Source organism: Pteropus alecto, unplaced genomic scaffold (assembly GCF_000325575.1).
Source record: "Pteropus alecto unplaced genomic scaffold, ASM32557v1 scaffold42, whole genome shotgun sequence".
NCBI classification, from domain to species: Eukaryota; Metazoa; Chordata; class Mammalia; order Chiroptera; family Pteropodidae; genus Pteropus; species Pteropus alecto.
The window spans coordinates 8,368,915-8,379,582 of NW_006434825.1; the positions used below are offsets into that span (position 1 = coordinate 8,368,915).

The window sequence follows — 10,668 nt, forward strand, 5'->3', positions numbered from 1 at the left end:
CTCCACCTTTACCTCACCTTTTCCTCTTTTGTATTTGCATAATTTCCCTCCACCTCTCTCTTATAAGGATACTTGTGATGACATTTAGGATCCACCCATATAATCCAGAATAATCTCATTGAATATCTTTAATGCCATCTTCAAAAATTTACCAAATAAATTAACACTCAGATAGGTTCCAGAGATTAGAACTTAATATCATTTGTGACTATTTTCAGACCTGACATTCTATCTCATTTTAGACTCTTATGTCTCTTCCTTTAGTCGTTCTCAATTGGGAGACATTTTGCCTCCCACGGAGCATTTCACAAAGTGTGGAGAAATGGCTGATTGTTACACTTGATAATGCTACTGGCATATGGTGTGAATAGACCAGGAATGCATGTTCTGCTAAACATACGACAATGCATAGGACAGAACCTCCTCTCACCACCACCACCACCATCAACAACTATGAATTATCTGGTCCAGATGCCAATTGTACTAACATACTGAGAAATCCTACAGTTAATTGAAATTCCATTTCATACTCATAATATCCTTCTGTAATCCTTCTTTTTCCAACAAGACTGATTTAGATGTCCATGACAAATATTTCTATAGCATCTTGGGATTCTTTTATATTAATATTTTAAAAATAACATTGCGATTACCTTTTTAAAAGCCATTTCCATAACTAGGATGTCACTTTCAGAAGGCTGTATAAATGCCTATCTTTTTGTCCTTGTATTAATTGTGCTGACCAACGTCCACACATAAAATAGATGATCAATCAATATTTTAGTGAACAAATGATAAATTAATTTAAAAATTACTGAATTTGCAGGGAACTATAATTTGTCCCCAATTTATTGGAAAGTTCAGACTTCGAGTTTTTTTTTTTCCCCAAGAAGCTATAACTTTATTAATAGAAACAGTACGAATTTCAAAACCAAGCTGCAGTTACTCTTTTGCAACACCAAAAAAAGGTCCTTGTTTTTAAATAGTTATATGGTTCATTCCATAATAACATTTACAATATCATTACTGTTGTTCTTCAGGGCTCAGACTGCCTTTGCTCTTGAAACATTTGCTTGTGACAAGATCAATTCTATGTCTTTAACTTCCATACCGATGTCAACCTCTTTCTCTTCGCCCTCCTTGTACCATAGAGTCTATGTATTTTCTTGAATGTTAGAGACATTCAGGATTTACCTTGAACTCTGAATTTCTCAGCAGCTTCTAGCTGTTCTTGCAGAGATAAATCTTCAATCTTGGCTTCCCCAAAACCTATTCAGGTATCTGATGCTGGGCTCTTGGACAAAGAGAATATTCTTAGATTTCTAGATAGTGACTCTAGCAACCCCTGTGACCTGTCAAAGACCCAGTTTTGACACAGCCTTCCATGCCTTCTTTTGACTCCAGCTCTGTTTTTCTTTGCTGCCTGGTTCTTCATAGATTTCAGCTGCTGCTGCTAGCGGGGCTTGTTGTGTGGTTGCACGTTCCTTGAGCTTCAGTACTGATTCATTACTGTCCAATTCTGTTCCAGACCCTGCTCGGCCTGGGGCTGTGGCAGCTCCTGCTTTGCAGCAGGGATGTTTCTGTGGCTTCACCAGGCATTTGGTTCCAGGAACACAGAACCAGGATGGTGGTAGAAAGAGAACCAGACTTCAAGATAATGACCATATCCACAAGTATGATGATTGATATAGATTTCACAAATTCACATATTCTTGGACACTTTGAACTTCAAATATTCAATCCTATTGATCTTATTCTATTAATTCCATTAACCCTATTATTGTGTTCATGTAATCCAAAAACCATCACATCACATTACTGGTTCTAATCCCAGTTCTCCTCTGCTGTTATTTAGGAGAACAATTGATTTGGGACTTATAGATTATGACACACACTTTGCCTCGGGGCCCTCCTTCAAAAAAAAAAAAAAAAAAAAAAAAGCAAAAACTTCCATGAGAGAGTTTCCAGGATATGAAGCAAGAGGAAAGAACCAAGGTAAAGAAGTTGAGGATTTAAAAAGACGGAGTTAATCGCTTAGAGAGACTAAGACTAAGAGCTAGAGATTGTAAGAAAGAGGAATTGAGAGGAACAGTCTGCATAGAGAGAGAACTCTGGAGAGCTGCAGAAGGTTCCCTGTGAACACTCAGCAGAGTACTGATCAGGGCAGCAGTGTGGAGAAATAATCGAGGTAGGGCAAAGAACTACCCGAGAAGATTAGTGGGACTGTTACATAGAGATCACACAGGTTTGTTAATAGACTCTGTTCTCACCAGCCAGACTGAAACGTGTTATAATTCTCAGGGCATCAGACATAGTAGTAATCAGAATAGTCTCGCTTTAGTAGTGGGGAAAAATTATCCCTAGAATAAATATGAATGTTGTCCTAAACCTCTAGCTAATTGCAAGGTAAACAAGTTCAATGTTCAAAAATTAATTGTATCTCCACATAGAATAGAAGGATCAGAAATAAAAAATAATTTCATTTTCAAGAATATTGAAATATTACAGATAAATATGATGAAAATGTGTAAAACCTGCACTCTAAAAACTGAATCAAACAGACAAACAAATCTGGGTAAATTTAGGGAAACAAATTGAATGATATGCCATACTCACTGGTCAAAAGATGTTAATATTAAGGAATCGATTTCCCCAAATTGATCTGTAGATTCCAGGAAATCATAATTAAATGTCATTAGGCATTTTTCTAATAGAAAATAACAAGTTGATCTAATATTCATATGTAATGCAAAGATACTAGAATACTGAAACAAATATGAAAAAGAACAAAGTTGAATGAGTAATCCTAACTGATTTCAAGGTTTATTATAAAACAACAGTAATCAAGACAGCATAGTATTGACAGGAAAGATAAATGAAGTCTTAAAAAATAAAACAAACAAAAACAAAACAAAATAAAACAAATTCGGAAATAGAGAACTGATGGCTGTCAGAGGAGAGAAGGGTGGCATGGATTGAAAAGGTGGAGGGGAATGAGAGGTATAAATTTCCAATTATAAAATAAGTAACCAATGAAGATGAAGTATACAGCACAGAGAATACAGTCAATAATATTGTAATAACTTCTCATGTTATGGCAAAGACTAGACTTACTGTGGTGATCATATTGTAAGGTATATAAATGTTGAATCACTACGTCGTACACCTGAAACTAATATAATATTGTATGCCAACTCCATTTTAATATTTTTTAAAAGTTAAGATAGATAAATTAATCAATACAAAAAATAAAGTCCAGAAATAAACCACACTTATATGGTCAACTGACTCTTAACAAAGGTCTGAATAAATTTCAGTGAAAATAGTTTTATCAACAAATTTTGTTGGATATCCAAATGCAAAAACTTGAACTTCAGTTTATAATTCGTACCATAAAACAAAAATTATTTTAAAATAGATCACTTAGACATATACATATAACCTAAAATTATAAAACTAATAGAAGAAAATATTGGAGCAATTACTGTGGAATTTTGGTGATGTAAGATTTCTTAGATGCAACAAGAAAAGTATCATACATAAAAAGGCAATTTGATAAATTGGTCATTATCAAAATTAAAACCATCTGGTTTTCAAAACACCATGAAGAATTGTTATAACTGTTATGATAATGAAAAGAGATGGCATTAAATATGAGAAATTATTTTAAAAAATTATACAATAAAGAACTGGTATCAAAAAATATATAAACAACTCGCAAAAATCAGTAACAAAAAATAAGCAGCCTCATTACAAATTGGTAGACTATTTAAATAGAAACATCCCCATGAAAACATCCCCAAGAAAAATCCCATGAAAACATGACATAATGGATCATTAGGTAAATACAAATTAAAACTATAATATCATACTACCACATACCTATTAGAATAGCTAAAATGAAAAACAGTAACTATACAAGTATTGGAGAGGATGTAGAAAAACTGGAAATATCATACACTGTGATTCCTACTTAATTTTTTGAGACAATTATTCTTAATAGCTAATATATGCATTTAATAGTTTAAAATATTATTTGAAAGGATAAAAATAATTTTACCCACTACCTCTCTCCTAAGCTGTACTTTCCTCATCTGCGAAATAAAGCAAATACAAGAAAATATACTTGAAAAGTCTTAAGAAACCATAGTACAGATAGATGAATGACTTGCCCAGGGTTACAAAACTAATTAGATATGAATTTAGAGCTTCAGAATCATCTAACCCATAAGCCCATGCTATTTTCACTATTTCTTTTTTCTCACTTGTCTTTTTGCAGTTAAATGATTGTTATATAACAGCTATACTGATGCATAAATGATATGCATTATAATGTACACATATTAAGGGTATAATTTGATAACTTTAGCATATGTATTCATCCATAAAATCATTACAATCAAGATAATAAACATATCTATCACTTGCAGAAATCTCATTTTGCTCACATGTAATCATTTTTTAGTCACTGTAGACTACATTTTCTAGATTTTTGGTCTATTATCTTTTGCTTGGCAAAATTATTTTTGTATATCAATTATTCAATCATTTGTGTCTATCCACAGCAAGGCAGCTCTATGCATGCATTACTGTTTTACATTTGTAGGCCATTCTTCTCTGATGGACCCAGGTGACTGCCTTGCATCTGTCTCTCTTCTCAGGGGTGTGTGCGTGCGTGTGCGTGTGTGTGTGCATGTGCGTGTGCGTGTGTGTGTGTGTGCGTGTGTATGTGTGTGTGTGTGTGTGATACAGCTCTGATCTGAAGAGGGAGTTAATGAAATATCTGAGGAACGAAACTTATAAAAAATAATTCATTTGTGTTAATGAAAGGATGCCTTTCTTGGAGCTTATGGCAAAGCGCTTTGAGATATTAAGTACATTGTTAGAGGGCATATAAACAAAATTAAAACACAGACATAAAAGAGATTACAGCAGTAGGCTAAATGGAATAAGAATAGAAAGAAAGTATCTTAGAATTTGAAATGTGCTGTGCTGTACATATCACATGATTCTAAGATCATCAGAATTGCATATTACACTGGAAGTATACGTTTTCTATAAAACTCTCTGCAATAGATCATCCTGAAACATTCTGAACCATATATTTTCTTTCCAAACCTGCCTATCTATTAGGCCCACAAGTAATGAAATGGAAAATCTACACATGAGGAAACCTTTTAATTTTACAAAGTGATACAAACACTAAACTGGAGAATTGATTTAAAAATTTCATTTAGAAATAATGTGTGCTACCTTCTCGAAGTGAACTCTGAGGCTGTGTCCTTTCCTGATAGAATTCCTCTCTCAGTAGTTTGGTATTAATCGTGTTTTACTTTTCTCTCCCAAGCTTGATTTTCTTATGATGAAATGAATCCTCATAAACTTTCCAAGTACTTTCCTGTCTACAGGATATTTATAATACTGGCAGTTATCTACCCTATATAGGGTAGGGACTTCAGAGTGGAAATAATATATAATTTTCCAGTTTTACTACTGATATCCACATTCTTTGAAAGAAGATTGGTTGCTATTTCTTGCAAATCAAGTCTAGTAAATAGAAAATTCAAATATATATTATTTCAAGGAATTAAACAGGGTTCCCTTCAATTTGAAAAAGTATATATGCAATGAGAATGCTATATAGAAGAGAATCTTTGTGAATATGCATTAATAACATAGTATATACACAACATTTAAAAGTTTGAACACTTTGAAGTAGATATATCCCTCTCAAAAAATTTTGCTTCACAGACACAATTGTGTGTATCTGTCTCGATGCATTTAAAACATTCTGAAATTCTTCTTCCTTGAAACTAGTTAGAAAATATATATAACGAAACCTGTTACCAAAGAAACAGGTAAATAGCTTCAACTATGAAGCAACAACAATAAAAAATTATTTTAACAAACACTTCTAAATATACAATATATAACAAAAAAGTATGAAGATTAAATGGAGGATGAGATTAATGACAACTAAGAGGCAGAGATTCTGAGACCTTGGTCAGACACAAATTTCTCTAAAAGTTTTAGCACCTTGAAACTTTATTTTAAAATGTTTTTATTAAGTATATAAGATCTAGAGATGTGGGTGAGTTATGAAAGAAAAATACTAAATTTGTAAATGGAAACTGAGTCCCACATGATAGTATGAAAGGAGAGTGGTGTCTAAAAGAGGGACTCACAAATATGAAATACTATTATTTTAATACTCAATCTTCTCTTCATAAGGGGTCTGCTTATGTTAATATAGAGTAGGAAAGACAAACTTCAAGGTACATCTATGAACTACATGAAACAAAATTATTCAGGTACTTGTTAATAGGCAGCACAAGATAATAATCACTAGGAGAAAATAACTTTTAAAAAGTGAGAAATAAAATAGCCCCCGTTTTCTAACTAAAGTCTCCAGGATTCAGTATAATGAAGAGAACCCAGAGCCCAGAGGGCTTGCTGAGTTGAAGAGACAGAGTTTAGAATTTCAAGAGGCCGAGTTAGCTCAAATTTGAGGAGCAAATACTAGAGAGAAACTTTAAAGATTGTTCCAGAGACCTGCAGAGTGGTCCTTTTGAATTCTAAACTGAATACTTTTCGGCACATGCATGTGAGGTACTCAAGACTTGAGAAAGACACACTGGAAAGGAATAAACAGAACAATCCATTCGGTCCTCATGCAGGACCAAAAGTTCATGTTTCCACTAGCCAGAGTAGAAAGACCTCCTAATTCAGGGAACAATGTGTGTGTATGGTACTCAGCAGAGTATTACTCAGTAGTGGAGGCATATTAGCTGCTCTGGACTACCCTAACAAAATTAGAAGATTCAAAGGGTTAAATTGAATCCAATAACATTAAGCAAATTCATGAATGAAGAATAGCAAAATTTAAAGATATATGACAAAATTCAGAAAACAAATCTAAGAAGCAGGAAAATATAATCAGGAGAAATGATAGAAGATACAGACCCAGAACGACAGAGGTAAAGAAGGCTGCAGACCAGCATATTAAAATACTTAATATAAACATGTTCCTTATGGCATAATAGAGAAAAACAAAAGCAGCAATATAAATGGAGCTTCTAGAAATGGGAAGTACATTATCTGGGGAAAAAATACACTATATGAGATTAACAGCACATTAGATACTGCAGAACAAAGGTTTAGCAGACTTAAAGACCTATCAAAAGAAACTATCTAAATGAAACAATTAAAGAAAAAAGTAAACAACTTTTCAGTGAGCTGCAGGACAATGTGAACTGGATAGACATATGTGTAACTGGAATACTGAGAGCAGAAAAAAAACGGAGCTATATAACAGCCATGAATTTTCCAAAGTTGGTTAAAACCACTGACTCCCAGGCCCAAAGTGCCTAATAAAACCCAGCAGAAGAAACATAGAGAAAACCATGACAAAATACACCATAGTCAATTTGAATAAACACCCAAACAACAACAATGAAATACTTATAAATAGTCTTAAAAGCATGCAGAAGAAAAAAATAAATACTATATATACAAGAAGATATAGAAATGAAAGCAGATCTGTCCACCAGGAACCATGTAAATCAGAACACAATCAGATGGCATCTTTAACATAGTGAAAGGAGACATTGGTAAACCTAGATTTTTGTACCTAACAAAAATATCTGTCAAAAATAAAAGCGAAATATTTTTCTTTTACTTTTTTTTTTAGACATAAAAAGTGAGACAATTCGCCATTAAAAGACCAGTTTTACAAAAACGTTACAGGAAGTCTTGTCCTTTGGTATTAAACAAAATGCTACCAGATGGAAATTTAAATATATCGTAATTAACTAAATAACCATGAATAAAGTAAATGGGTTAAAGTTTCTCATCAGTAGAAAAACTGAAGTAGATGCTGTGAAGTTTTTGTGTCATGGTAAATGGCCTGATGTCATGGGAGAGGGCCAGGATTATGGACAACTTAAACATGAAGCTCTATAATCAACAAAATTTCAGACAAGCTACATAATTTTTTTTCTTCCTAGACATGTTGCAACTGACATATAAATTACATATTTCGAATCCATATTGTCTTATCTACAGTTAATGTGACCTATTGCAAAGAGAAACTCTGTATTGAGAGATACACAGGGATACTCATCCACATTAAAGCTCTCTTTACTATTCTTTCTGAGAATCTATGTCATGATTCTATTCTACTCAGTTTGTACAGAAGAAAGTATCAATAGAACTATAAAACAAAATATCAGTGATGTAACCATTGGCAATATAACTAAGAATCAAGAGATGGAGAAGAAGGGTACTAAAAGAAATTGTAGAATAAGCTCAATTCCTAACTTTTGATAGCCAAGCCTCAAAATAATAAAGTTGATAACTATATTAATTTATTTCTTCTGCAATATTTTTGCTTGTGCTATGTTTTTGGTTAAATTTACAGGATAGCATGTCATTTAAGATTTACCCAAATTTTCTGGGAATAAACTGGGCTTAAATTTTGAAAGATGTTGTACTTTTTATAATACAAATAATACAAATCAGGATACTTATAAAAAACATTGACACCTCTTGGTTTAATTTCTTTGATTTTAATCATATCGAAGGAAATATATCTAACAGAAAAGTAAACACTTCAATGTAAAAATGCATTTATTTTTAATAGTAAAAGTTTAAAAACAGTAAATCATCTAAGAATAAGGTAATGGTTAAACAAGTAATAAAACATTAACTGAATGAAATATAATTCAAATTATTTATGAATTATATAAACCATGAAAATGGTATAAATCCATGAAACATAAAAATGCTTGATATAATTTTAGCAAGAAAGTAGGAAATAAAATTTTATATACCAAATGCTCACAACTATATAAACATGCCTAAATTATTAAGTGAGAACATGTCAAAACAGTCATATTCTTAAGATGATTTGGGGTGTTTTTTTTTCATTTTTTACTCTTTTATATTTTATATTTCATATTTGTTCTCATGACTTTTCCCCCATAACAGTAAATATGAACTATTTGAAAAATAAGTATGCTGAACATGCCCGATCTCATCTGATCTCGGAAGTTAAGCAGTGTCAGGCCTGGTTAGTACTTAGATGGGAGACCACCTTGGAATACCAGGTGCTGCAGGCATTTAAAAAAAAAAAAAAAAACATAAAAATAAGTATGTATATAAAAAATGAGGAATGGATAATATAATTCTTCAGTAAATATCTATTGATAATTCATTTTTCAGATTCCCTTGTTATCTCTTTGCAAGGCTATAACAGACTTAGGGAGTTTGGAAAACAAAGCAGAAGAGTTTTGATGGCAGGAGGAAGGAAAAAGAAACACTTTACAATAGCCCCTTTACCCATTCAAGAGGGTTAGCTCTGCTCACCTTGTGACCTGTTTAACAGGGATTTACGTAGACTCAGCCCAGTCTTTAGAAACTCAATATAATATTGTCCTTCGTCACTGGTGTCTTTGGCATGGTATGCCTCTTACAATGTCTGGACTATAAGCTTATTATGAGCTCCTGTTAGAAATGAGTCTCGTCCCTGTCTTTTACTTCCTCCTTTTCCCTTAGGGATCTGGGTAACTTCACCAGACTGGATCCTTACTTCTTGTTGACAGAGCAATCCAGTGCTTTACCCACTCGTGAGATCTGAAATATCTCTCCATTGTTTCCTTCTATCAATATCCAGCCTATCTTATTGAAAACACTATTTTTGAACACTGGTGGACGGTGTCCTGTTGTTCTTTTGGATAATCTGCTTGACTAATCAGTGTGCAGGTAACTGCTCAAAACTGACATCCAGTTGAGATAATGGAATTAACCAGCAAATGGTCAGTCAGAATCTAAGTAACTTAGAAGTTCTTCCAGTGAATTAATCGGAGACTCATAACGATTAATAATTTAAACTAAGGTAAGTATGCAAAAGTTAAAATGAGATAGAGAGAGAAAAAAAGAGAAGGAGTGTGGGTGGGGAGGTGGGGGGGGCGGTGCAGGGGTGGGACAGGTAGAGAGGTTTTAACACCATAAAAACTACTTGTGAGATTAACCAGCCCAGTGGTTCTCAATAGCCCTGTTGTGATAGATTGCTTGGTTGGTCATAATCAGTTGACAGGGAATTGCATTTAACTTAATTTTGCATTATATACTTTTGCATTAATTAAAGCAGATAATTAAAGCACATTGCTGCTGTTTTCATTCTCTTGAATTCTGCTATGGTCCCTTATTTGATAGAGAAGCAGGAAAACTTTCAGTGCCCAAATTTCAGCAGTAGTATGTTATGGTGATCATGGGAATGGCTTTGATTAGAGGGTTGCTGATAAATTAATATTGAGAACTGCGGATCTATCCAAGCTGCTTTTTCTACTGAGTACAAAACTAACTCTCTGAAAGAGAAAGTGCCTCTTTCAAGGTCACATAAGAAGTTAATTTCTGATTTTTTTTTTCTTGCTCTATGAATTATCTCTATTTCACATTTATGCAACATTAATGGGATCGGATCCAGAACATTCAGTATGGTGATGGAAAATTCAAACCTATAGCCATTCCCTATGTGAAGGCATGGGTATCTGTTTCTGTACACTTATTAAGAAGTTACAATTAAATTGTTTTCAAAGAGGAATATTGTTGCTCACTTCTTGTGTCTTTCACTATTCTTGACTTGTCATTCGCAGCTTCCATTATATT

At 33.2% G+C, this 10,668-nt stretch overlaps 2 pseudogenes; one reads left to right on the forward strand and one right to left on the reverse strand.

Moving 5' to 3' along the window:
* Positions 1-986: 986 nt before the first annotated feature.
* On the reverse strand, positions 987-1,599 carry LOC102889223 (annotated as a pseudogene).
* A 7,401-nt stretch (positions 1,600-9,000) lies between these two features.
* On the forward strand, positions 9,001-9,119 carry LOC112478245 (annotated as a pseudogene).
* Positions 9,120-10,668: the final 1,549 nt, after the last annotated feature.